We start from the raw sequence: 9,073 nt of genomic DNA, 5'->3' as shown, positions 1-9,073 counted from the left end.
CCCCCCTCAGGCGTCTCTTTTCTAGTCTGAAGAGGCCCAAACGCCGTAGCCTTTCCTCATAAGGAAGGTGCCCCAGCCCCGTAATCATCTTAGTCGCTCTCTTTTGCACCTTTTCCATTTCCACTATGTAGGGTTCCACTGTAGGGGTCCACCATTTTTTAGCTGACATTGGTAGGCAAGCCAAGCAATGTGGCTGCCAGGACATGCCCTTCCCTTTTCCTTGATGTAAATCCACATGAGGCCAGGGAAAATCATTTGCCCCCTTCTCTAGCCTTAGGTTTGGAGCTGGAAAGCATAGCATCCTGGCAATGGAATGACTAACTCCCAGCCTTCCCTTCAGCCTTAGACCTGGAAAGTTAATGGAGGTCATGGTGCAACTGCAGAGGTGTTCCAGCCTTCCCCTGCAACTTCAAGGCAGGAAGAAAGGCTGGGACTCATCACACTTATGGTGGGCAGTGACACATTTCCTATGGCAACCAAAGATGTGGAACCGTGCCTCTATGACTTGGGACTCGTACTGAAAGGGCCACCTAATCCCATACAAAGTTCAGGGTTCCTCCCAAATGGAAGCATCTGAGAATTTTCAAGGGAAGCAAAGTGAATATCTTCCTAAATCAAGTGAACTTTCTCATGGAATTCTGTATATTCTTGGCAGCTATTTGGATTGCTAGTGCAATTAGCAAGAACTTGCCCTTATCAGTATATTCTGGGCCTCTAATATCTCTAGACCAGTGTTTCTTAAACTGTGGGTTGGAACCAACTTTGTGGGTCATGACCCAATTTCTGGTGGGTCCTACAGAGCCTCCAGTGAAAACACAGGTGATGGAAAGCTTCAAGCCCTGAGGCTATTCAAAAATTAGCTACAAACTGCCCTGCAAAGAGTTGAGCTCCTGCAGTTTGCATGCTTGTGTAAATATAGGGAGATAAATGTTTGAGCATCTTTTTGGGGGTGTATTTTTCCCCCCAAGTTCATCAATGACAGATAGTTATGTAACCTGCCCCACTAAGTCCCACAGTAACCATGAGGCTATTCCTTAGGGCTGCCTCATTATGAGAATTGGATCAAGTTTTTTGCAAATAAAAAAAATGTTACTTATAAATAAATAAATATTCATTTCTAGATCACTTTTTAAAAACTAGGTGGGTGCCGATAAACTATCATTTTCAAAAGTGGGTCCCTTTGCTGAAAAGTTTGAGAACCACTGCTCTAGACCGCATTGCAGGATGTATTCAACCAGAATGGGAAGTTTTGAAGGCCACGATGTAGCAGCTTACTAGCAGATGATATAGCACCATAAGCTTTTTTAAAGGGTTATAAAATCAGTGAGTGTTCACACCTGCTGTTTACTTCAAAGCCTTATAAAACATTTTCATCCAACTCCACCTCCCAAGATGGTCTAGAGTAAAACCACCTTTTAAGCATAAAGTGCTATTCTGTGAACACATAAAATGCTTGGAGATGGGGAGAGAGAGAGAGAGAGAGAGAGAGAGAGAGAGAGAGAGAGAGAGAGAGATCTAAATCAGTTGCCAGCGTTTTTCTGGCTTTGCCCCTATGTATGTAAGAGCAGCACAGAATGCTTAAATTAAGCAGGCAATGCTGTTTCCATCACTTTATTATCCTGCCAAGAAAAGCTTCAGCTCCTTAATTTTTGCCTGCCAGGGTGTTGATAAAGGCACAGGAACTGAGCCAGTAAAAAAGGTTAGCCAGTTTAAAGATAGATATTTCAATAAAATATATCCAAAGCAATTCATGGGACTGTTGATTAAAAAATAATAGAATACAGTGAAATTTTTTAAAAAAATCCAATGAAACAAATAGTTAAAAATCTCTCAGGATGCTGGTGGATAATTTTCCTGAATTTTCACTATTTCTTTCTGCTGAAGGCTTCAGTAGATTCATTCCAGATCTTCTCTGCCAAGACAGATATCTGCAGTTCAAATCTGTATCATGACTCGCATGTCAGGAAAAAACTGATGCAGCGCTAGTGTAACTTGCCCATTTGCAGAAAACAGTTAGAATTTGATTGGTACAGGGCCCAAACTCAGAGTATACTTCAGCAGAGAGAAAAAAAAAATCAGGCAACAGACGATCGCCATCATCAGCTCCAGAATTCCTCGAGAACATACTTGATAGAAAAAGGATTATTGAAACCAGGTACCTTATAGCAGTTGCTTCACAGGCAGAAAAAAATGCAATTTGTCACATCCAAGATCAGCAAAAATGCTTGGGAGTTGTGACCAGCTCATATAATCCTGTCAAAAAATAATTCAGGAAAGTTTCTCTAAACTTGACTGGGGGTGAATTTGCATTCAGCAGTCCCATGCAACAGCAAAGAATCCATGGTGGGACAACTGCATGAAGTGCAACATTTAGGAGAAGTTATGGTATGTGTATGAATGGATGCACAGACCATGCCACATATTACATTGGATGCAAGGTGGCAGGTGGGGCCTGTACAAATGCACCAAAGAGATATGGGCAAAAAACAACAACAACTGAACAAGTAATTTAGTATTTTACAAAACTAACACCAATTCATTAAGCTAGGCAAGAATAAAATACAAATACCATTAAACATGAATCAAACGCAATACTGTAATCTCAAACAGTTTGTTGATTCACCCTGGAGTGTAAACTGCAGAGCTTCAAATCTCCAAGTATAAAATGTGTTTCAACCCCATGTCTTCATCAGTGGCTTTCATGTAAAAAAAGTAATTGAGCTGTTCCAGAATTCAGGTGAGAAGTGGCAGGCTTTTCAAGGGGTTTACATCTTGTGTTTGTATGTGTTTGTATGTGAGAATGGGCGTGGAGGTGCTGGTATGGATGAGCATTCAAGGCTTATCTTCACCATAGGGTGTGCAGTGCAATCCTGTTTAGTTTAATTCCCCAGAGTCCAGGGGGTTTACAGGTAGGCACATTTGTCATTTCAGCCTTAGAGTGGTTTAATAGTCACTTCCTCTTGTTACAATTTGCAGGATTCTTTGGGGGGGGGGGAAAGAGAACATTCATTGCAATATCATCTTTCCAAGGAGCTCAGAGCAATGTGCAGGTTTTTTTTCCCTGTTCCATTTTGTCCTTGCAATAGCCCTGTGCCATTAAACCAAGAGGCTCTGCTCAATATCTGAAGTCATATTTCGTTTTTCTATTATATCTTAGGAGCAGAGTCTTTTCTGTGGTGGCGCTGATCCCGCAGAATGCCTGCTGACCCCTTCAGACACCTGCCTATGGCCTGATTTCTTTAAAATGGATTTTGGATCTGATCAATTTAATGCTTTGTTGGACCGTGTCTTTTCCTACTGTTGGGTTGTTTCTTGAAAGTTGCTCAGATGAAGTCCTTTTCCTGTTACTGCTGAGCGATATATCAAAGTTGGACTGTTTTAAATTTGATTGCCTTGTGTTCTGAGCTAGTTCAAGTTACTTGGTAAGAGAGGCAAGATATATATTTGTAAAATAAATACATCCTTCCATCCCACTCTATCTATTTAGTAACTGTTTGTCTCTTTGCTTATATGTCCCAGCTGCAGTTGTGCACCAAATTGGTACTTTAAAACTGAACATGACCAATGGAGCACTGGTTTTCTGCTGCAGGAAGATTTGAGGGGGGGGGGATCTTGGAAGTCCACATAAACCACCCAGTCTCACCTGATTTCATGTCAAAAGAATGTGAAGCTTCTCGGTAAGAAAATGGAAACCAGGCCCTGTGCACTCAGAAAGTGCCTTGATCTTTTCAGGGAAGCTGTTCTGAATTTTGAGGTTGTAATGAACCTTCCCTTTCACTCTACCCCCCCCCCCCTTTCCTCCACTCTCAAGAACCAGGAAAGAAAGCTTCACCTTGTTTTGTCTTGTTGCAAATACGGTCTGTGAAGCTTTGCTGTATGTTGGAAAAAAACAGATTGACAGCCCAATCCTAGTGCAGCAGGGTGTCATGTCCCCCCACTGTATCCAGCACCCATTAGGAGCAGGCTGAAGGTCTCCTCAGGGCAAGGGGATATTTTCCCCTTACCTTGAGGAATGCCCAAGCCTGCCCAATAGGGCCACTTGGATCTGTCCCAGCTATTTGAGCTTGGATACAGTGCCAGCAGGATGGTTTAGCTCTTCCTGTTGGTTGTGGGTACTCTAGAGTTGTCACAGAGGTGCTTTAAGGCACATTTGTGACACTCTTGGCTAGCACAGTTGTTGCTGCACTGGTGGAAGACTTTGTTAGGATTGCACTGTGAGTTAGTGTGGCTTGACTTGAAAAGTTAGAAGCAGTACACATTTGATCAGAAAGACTCCTCTGGGCCTATAGAAGGAAAGACCCCTTCACACAATGTATTAAATTTCTTTGAATTTTCAGCCTCAGAGTTTGAGTGGCAGGAATAATTTCGTGAGTGTGAAACCTGAGATGATATCAAGGAGGGTCCCAGAAAAGTTCTTACCACTGGGTGCTCACATCCAAAGGTTCCATACTGCCTACCAATTGTAAGGGCCAGTGTTACATATCCATATTCCTGTGTATAAAGAGGGTTTTGAGAGCTGATCACAAACTGTTACAGAGAGCTCACTCAGTTTGGTCCTACCCTCTGGCTGTCCCAGTTCAACATCCAGATTGTCCCATCCTGCTAGTGTGCACTGTGCAAACAATTACGCACCATGTGTGGTGGAATTGCCACGTACATGGGAGTTGGGTTCTAAAGTCAGCATAAGACAAAATCACATCATGTTGGCAACCTTCAGTCTCGAAAGACTATGGTATCGCGCTCTGAATGGTGGTTCTGGAACAGTGTCTAGTGTGGCTGAAAAGGCCGATTCAGGAGTGACAATCCCTTCCACACTGGGAGCAAGTGCAGTCTGTCCCTGGTCTGTCTCCCTGGCTATGGGCCTTCCTTCTTTGCCTCTTTGCCTCAGTCTGTTGGCCAAGTGTCTCTTCAAACTGGGAAAGGCCATGCTGCACAGCCTGCCTCCAAGCGGGCCGCTCAGAGGCCAGGGTTTCCCACCTGTTGAGGTCCACTCCTAAGGCCTTCAGATCCCTCTTGCAGATGTCCTTGTATCGCAGCTGTGGTCTACCTGTAGGGCGCTTTCCTTGCACGAGTTCTCCATAGAGGAGACCACCTGGGATCCGGCCATCATCCATTCTCACGACATGACCGAGCCAATGCAGGCGTCTCTGTTTCAGCAGTGCATACATGCTAGGGGTTCACATACAGTCGAAATAAATCCCTTAATAAATTGCTTGTGTTTAGGGGCCAATACAATATCTCACAGTGGCCCATCAAATGCCCAGGGAGCACACAAGACAACAAGAGACCTGCATCCTGATGCCCTTCCTTGCATCTGGCATTCTGACATAACCCATTTCTAAAATCAGTTTGCTGGGTGCATTTAGTTGAATTCGCGTAAGATGAATGTGTGACTGGTATGACTCCACTGTTTATCACCTTCAACTCTGCTCACTACTGTCTGCCTCCAGCCTTCGTCTCCAAACCCTAATCTATACTTTAACAAAGCATTAGATGTGGCCCATGGAAGCTTTTTATCTGGCCCTCAGGCTCTCAGCTGCTGAGCAGTGCTGAGGTGTTACTGCTGAAAGGGCAGCCCACGTGAAAATTGGGCTCTTCTGTAACTTGAAATACGATCAAGATCTGCATATTTTCTCTGTCATTTGCAGCAAATGAGCTCCCAAGTGAGAAAAAGTGTTTATTTTTGGTTATGACCTATTTAATGGCATCACTTCCTGCCTAATGACATCACTTCGGATCCTCAGCAAGCAACACGAATGTGATTCGGCCCTCGGTATGAGTTTGACACCCCTGCCCTACACCCCTATCCAAGAGCTAGCTGCTGGTTATGGCACCTGAAGTTACATAGGTGGTGACATGTCTTTCACATCTGCATCTTCTGGAGAAGGTGAAGGAAAGCAACAGAAACTAGAGGGGGGGGGTGGAATGGTTATGCAGATTTCAAATCTTGCTCCCAGCAGTACCAGCAGCTTCTCTTCTGGTCAAAAGCAAAGTGTTCAATGGCACATTTTGCAGGGAATCTATTTGTGGTCCCATTGGTGGTTTATACAAACGCTTTGGGTTCCTCAATAAAGATCTGGACTATTAACTCTGACAGATTAAGGGGAGAACAGCAGGAGACAGAGACCAGAATACTGGCAAAACAGGCTGCCTGTTTAATCTGAGCTTGTCCTTCCACAATTAAATTGTGCTTTTCATTCCCACATGTGCGTACTTTGCTTTCTGCTACCTGGCCTCTGTACCTCTGCATCCACCCAGACATTTCTGCATTCCTCTCCACTGGTGCCCAGCAGCACCCATCTGGTTGGCAACCTTCAGTCTCGAAAGACTATGGTATAAGCCTACAGCACCCGGTATTCCCAGGCGGTCTCCCATCCAAGTACTAACCAGGCCTGACCCTGCTTAGCTTCCGAGATCACAGTATAAGCCTACAGCACCCGGTATTCCCAGGCGGTCTCCCATCCAAGTACTAACCAGGCCTGACCCTGCTTAGCTTCCGAGATCACAGTATAAGCCTACAGCACCTGGTATTCCCAGGCGGTCTCCCATCCAAGTACTAACCAGGCCTGACCCTGCTTAGCTTCCGAGATCACAGTATAAGCCTACAGCACCCGGTATTCCCAGGCGGTCTCCCATCCAAGTACTAACCAGGCCTGACCCTGCTTAGCTTCCGAGATCACAGTATAAGCCTACAGCACCCGGTATTCCCAGGCGGTCTCCCATCCAAGTACTAACCAGGCCTGACCCTGCTTAGCTTCCGAGATCACAGTATAAGCCTACAGCACCCGGTATTCCCAGGCGGTCTCCCATCCAAGTACTAACCAGGCCTGACCCTGCTTAGCTTCCGAGATCATGGTATAAGCGTACAGCACCCGGTATTGCCAGGCGGTCTCCCATCCAAGTACTAACCGGGCCTGACGCTGCTTAGCTTCCAAGATCAGATGATATCAGGCACATGCAGGGTAACAGCACCCATCTCCTCCCATTACATTCCAAGCTGCAGCCACTCTGGGCCCTCTCTCCCTCCTTCTTTGCATTTCTTAGATCACACAGCCGCTGCTGCTATCACCCACTGTGTGTCTCAGTGCATATTCTTTAAGGCCTAATAATCCTTTCAAGTAATGGCACTGTCCCCTATGATGTCGCTTTGCTTCTGGTGGAGAGAAAAAAGTGTCTGAGATCTCTCAGGAAGATGATAGACAATGAGCCATCCTGGCTGTTTACTGTTGCTTACAAGCTAACAAGAACTGATATTTCTATTGTTCTACTGCTGCTCATCCATTCCCCCCCCCAGGCAGTCAATGTGCATGCATCTCACAGACAGGGAGGTGGTCCAAGTAGGTTCTCACAGGTACTCAATTGTCAAGCCCAGATTCATTATTGAACTGATTTATAAATTTCCCTCCCTGATTTCTGCAGCTCAAGGGGACTAATGACCAAAGTGATAAAACAGCAACCGAGCACAGAATAAGGCCATGAGCATTATATGTGCTTGGAAAATAATAGCTCTGAAACAACACAAGGAGCCAGGTCATAAGAAACCTACCTTTAAAAAGGAAAGGTTTATCTCAAAAGAACAGTTTTCAGATTTCTTTTCCCCCCAAAGCCTGAAGCTCAGGTTTCAATGGGTGTCAGTAATTAAACTGTTCCACAGCATTGCGAACCCAACCAGAAAGCCTCTGCATCTCCAAAAAGCAACTATATGCACAAGTGTGTCTTTATGCACTCTGGGAATAGTTCACTAGTTGACTTTGTGGACTACAAAGCTGTCCTCCTTTCATTGGTGTTTTTAGGGGACTTTGAGGTTGGACAACAGGAACATGTCCCAATATTGCCTGGGTAAAATTGCTTTGTAAACTGGAAACTTCTTTGTGAATTATGTTTTATTGAAAAGCAGTATATAAATATTCTTAATAACAACCAAAGGAGGTTCTTATTGCTCCTTGCTCTGCATGGTGGATAGAGTAGGACATCTGATTCCTGAGCAATGTGAGGATGACTTTCCTTAAGAACATAAGACAAGCCCTGCTGGATCAGGCCATCTAGTCCAGCATCCTGTTTCCCACACTGGCCAAACAAGAGGCTCTGGGAAACCCACAAACAGGAGATGAAAGCATATTACTCCCAATCAACTGGTATTCAGAGGCATACTGCTTCTGAACCTGGAAGTCACATAGATACCATGACACCCAAATTCAATAAACTTGACAGAAGAAAGGAAACTGAAATAAATGTAGCGTGCAGTCTTTAAACCTCCATTGTCATTGGCTGTACGAGTTGTGGCTTCAGTATATACAGATGCACTCTTCCCAACTATTGGCTCAGCTGAGGTGCTATGGAATGATGATGAACACTCCAGTTGCTCAGAAATTTGACAATCAGCGCACAAGGTCTAAGAACAAATGAGATTGTGTGTGTGTGTGTCTTTTTTTTTTTTTTTACTGAGAAGTGTTGAGCACACTCAACAAATGTGCATATGAGTGTGTGGCATCAATATGACAGGCTTTACTCAAAACCTAAGCATCTTTACTATAAGATCTGAAAACAGCTCCATACCTACAACTGTAAAATGGAGGACTTTCTTTGTACATGCAAGCCTGCTCAGGGGATGTGAAAGGACATGTGTGTAAGAGTGTGTAGGGAAATGGACACAAAGTTATTGCGCATGCATGAATGCACCCATAAGAGTACACAGGTCTCCACTTAATTCATCATGCATGAAAAGGCAGGGAGAACGTGGCGTCACCAGAGTTTACATCACCTGGTGCAGGAGGATAGCACATCACCCCCTTGATGGACCTTCTCCCATGCATTGGGCAGGTCAACGATCTGGGTGGTGGGCATGATTATGCACCATGGCCTCACCCTTGCTGGTTTTTTGGTTATACCTTCGGATAGAACACAGATACTTCACTCCAGTTTTTTTTCCATTGCATTCTGCTGTAAATTACACATCGAATGGTCTATAACATGATGGTATTATTCCTGCAAACTGCGATTTTAGCGATTTTGGTCACTAGTGGTGTCACCCCCTCTGTGCGGTCTGCATCCCCCCACCCCACCCCAGAAATGC

Source organism: Tiliqua scincoides, chromosome 11 (genome assembly GCF_035046505.1).
Source record: "Tiliqua scincoides isolate rTilSci1 chromosome 11, rTilSci1.hap2, whole genome shotgun sequence".
Classification (NCBI taxonomy): domain Eukaryota; kingdom Metazoa; phylum Chordata; class Lepidosauria; order Squamata; family Scincidae; genus Tiliqua; species Tiliqua scincoides.
Note: the sequence above shows the minus strand (reverse complement) of the source record.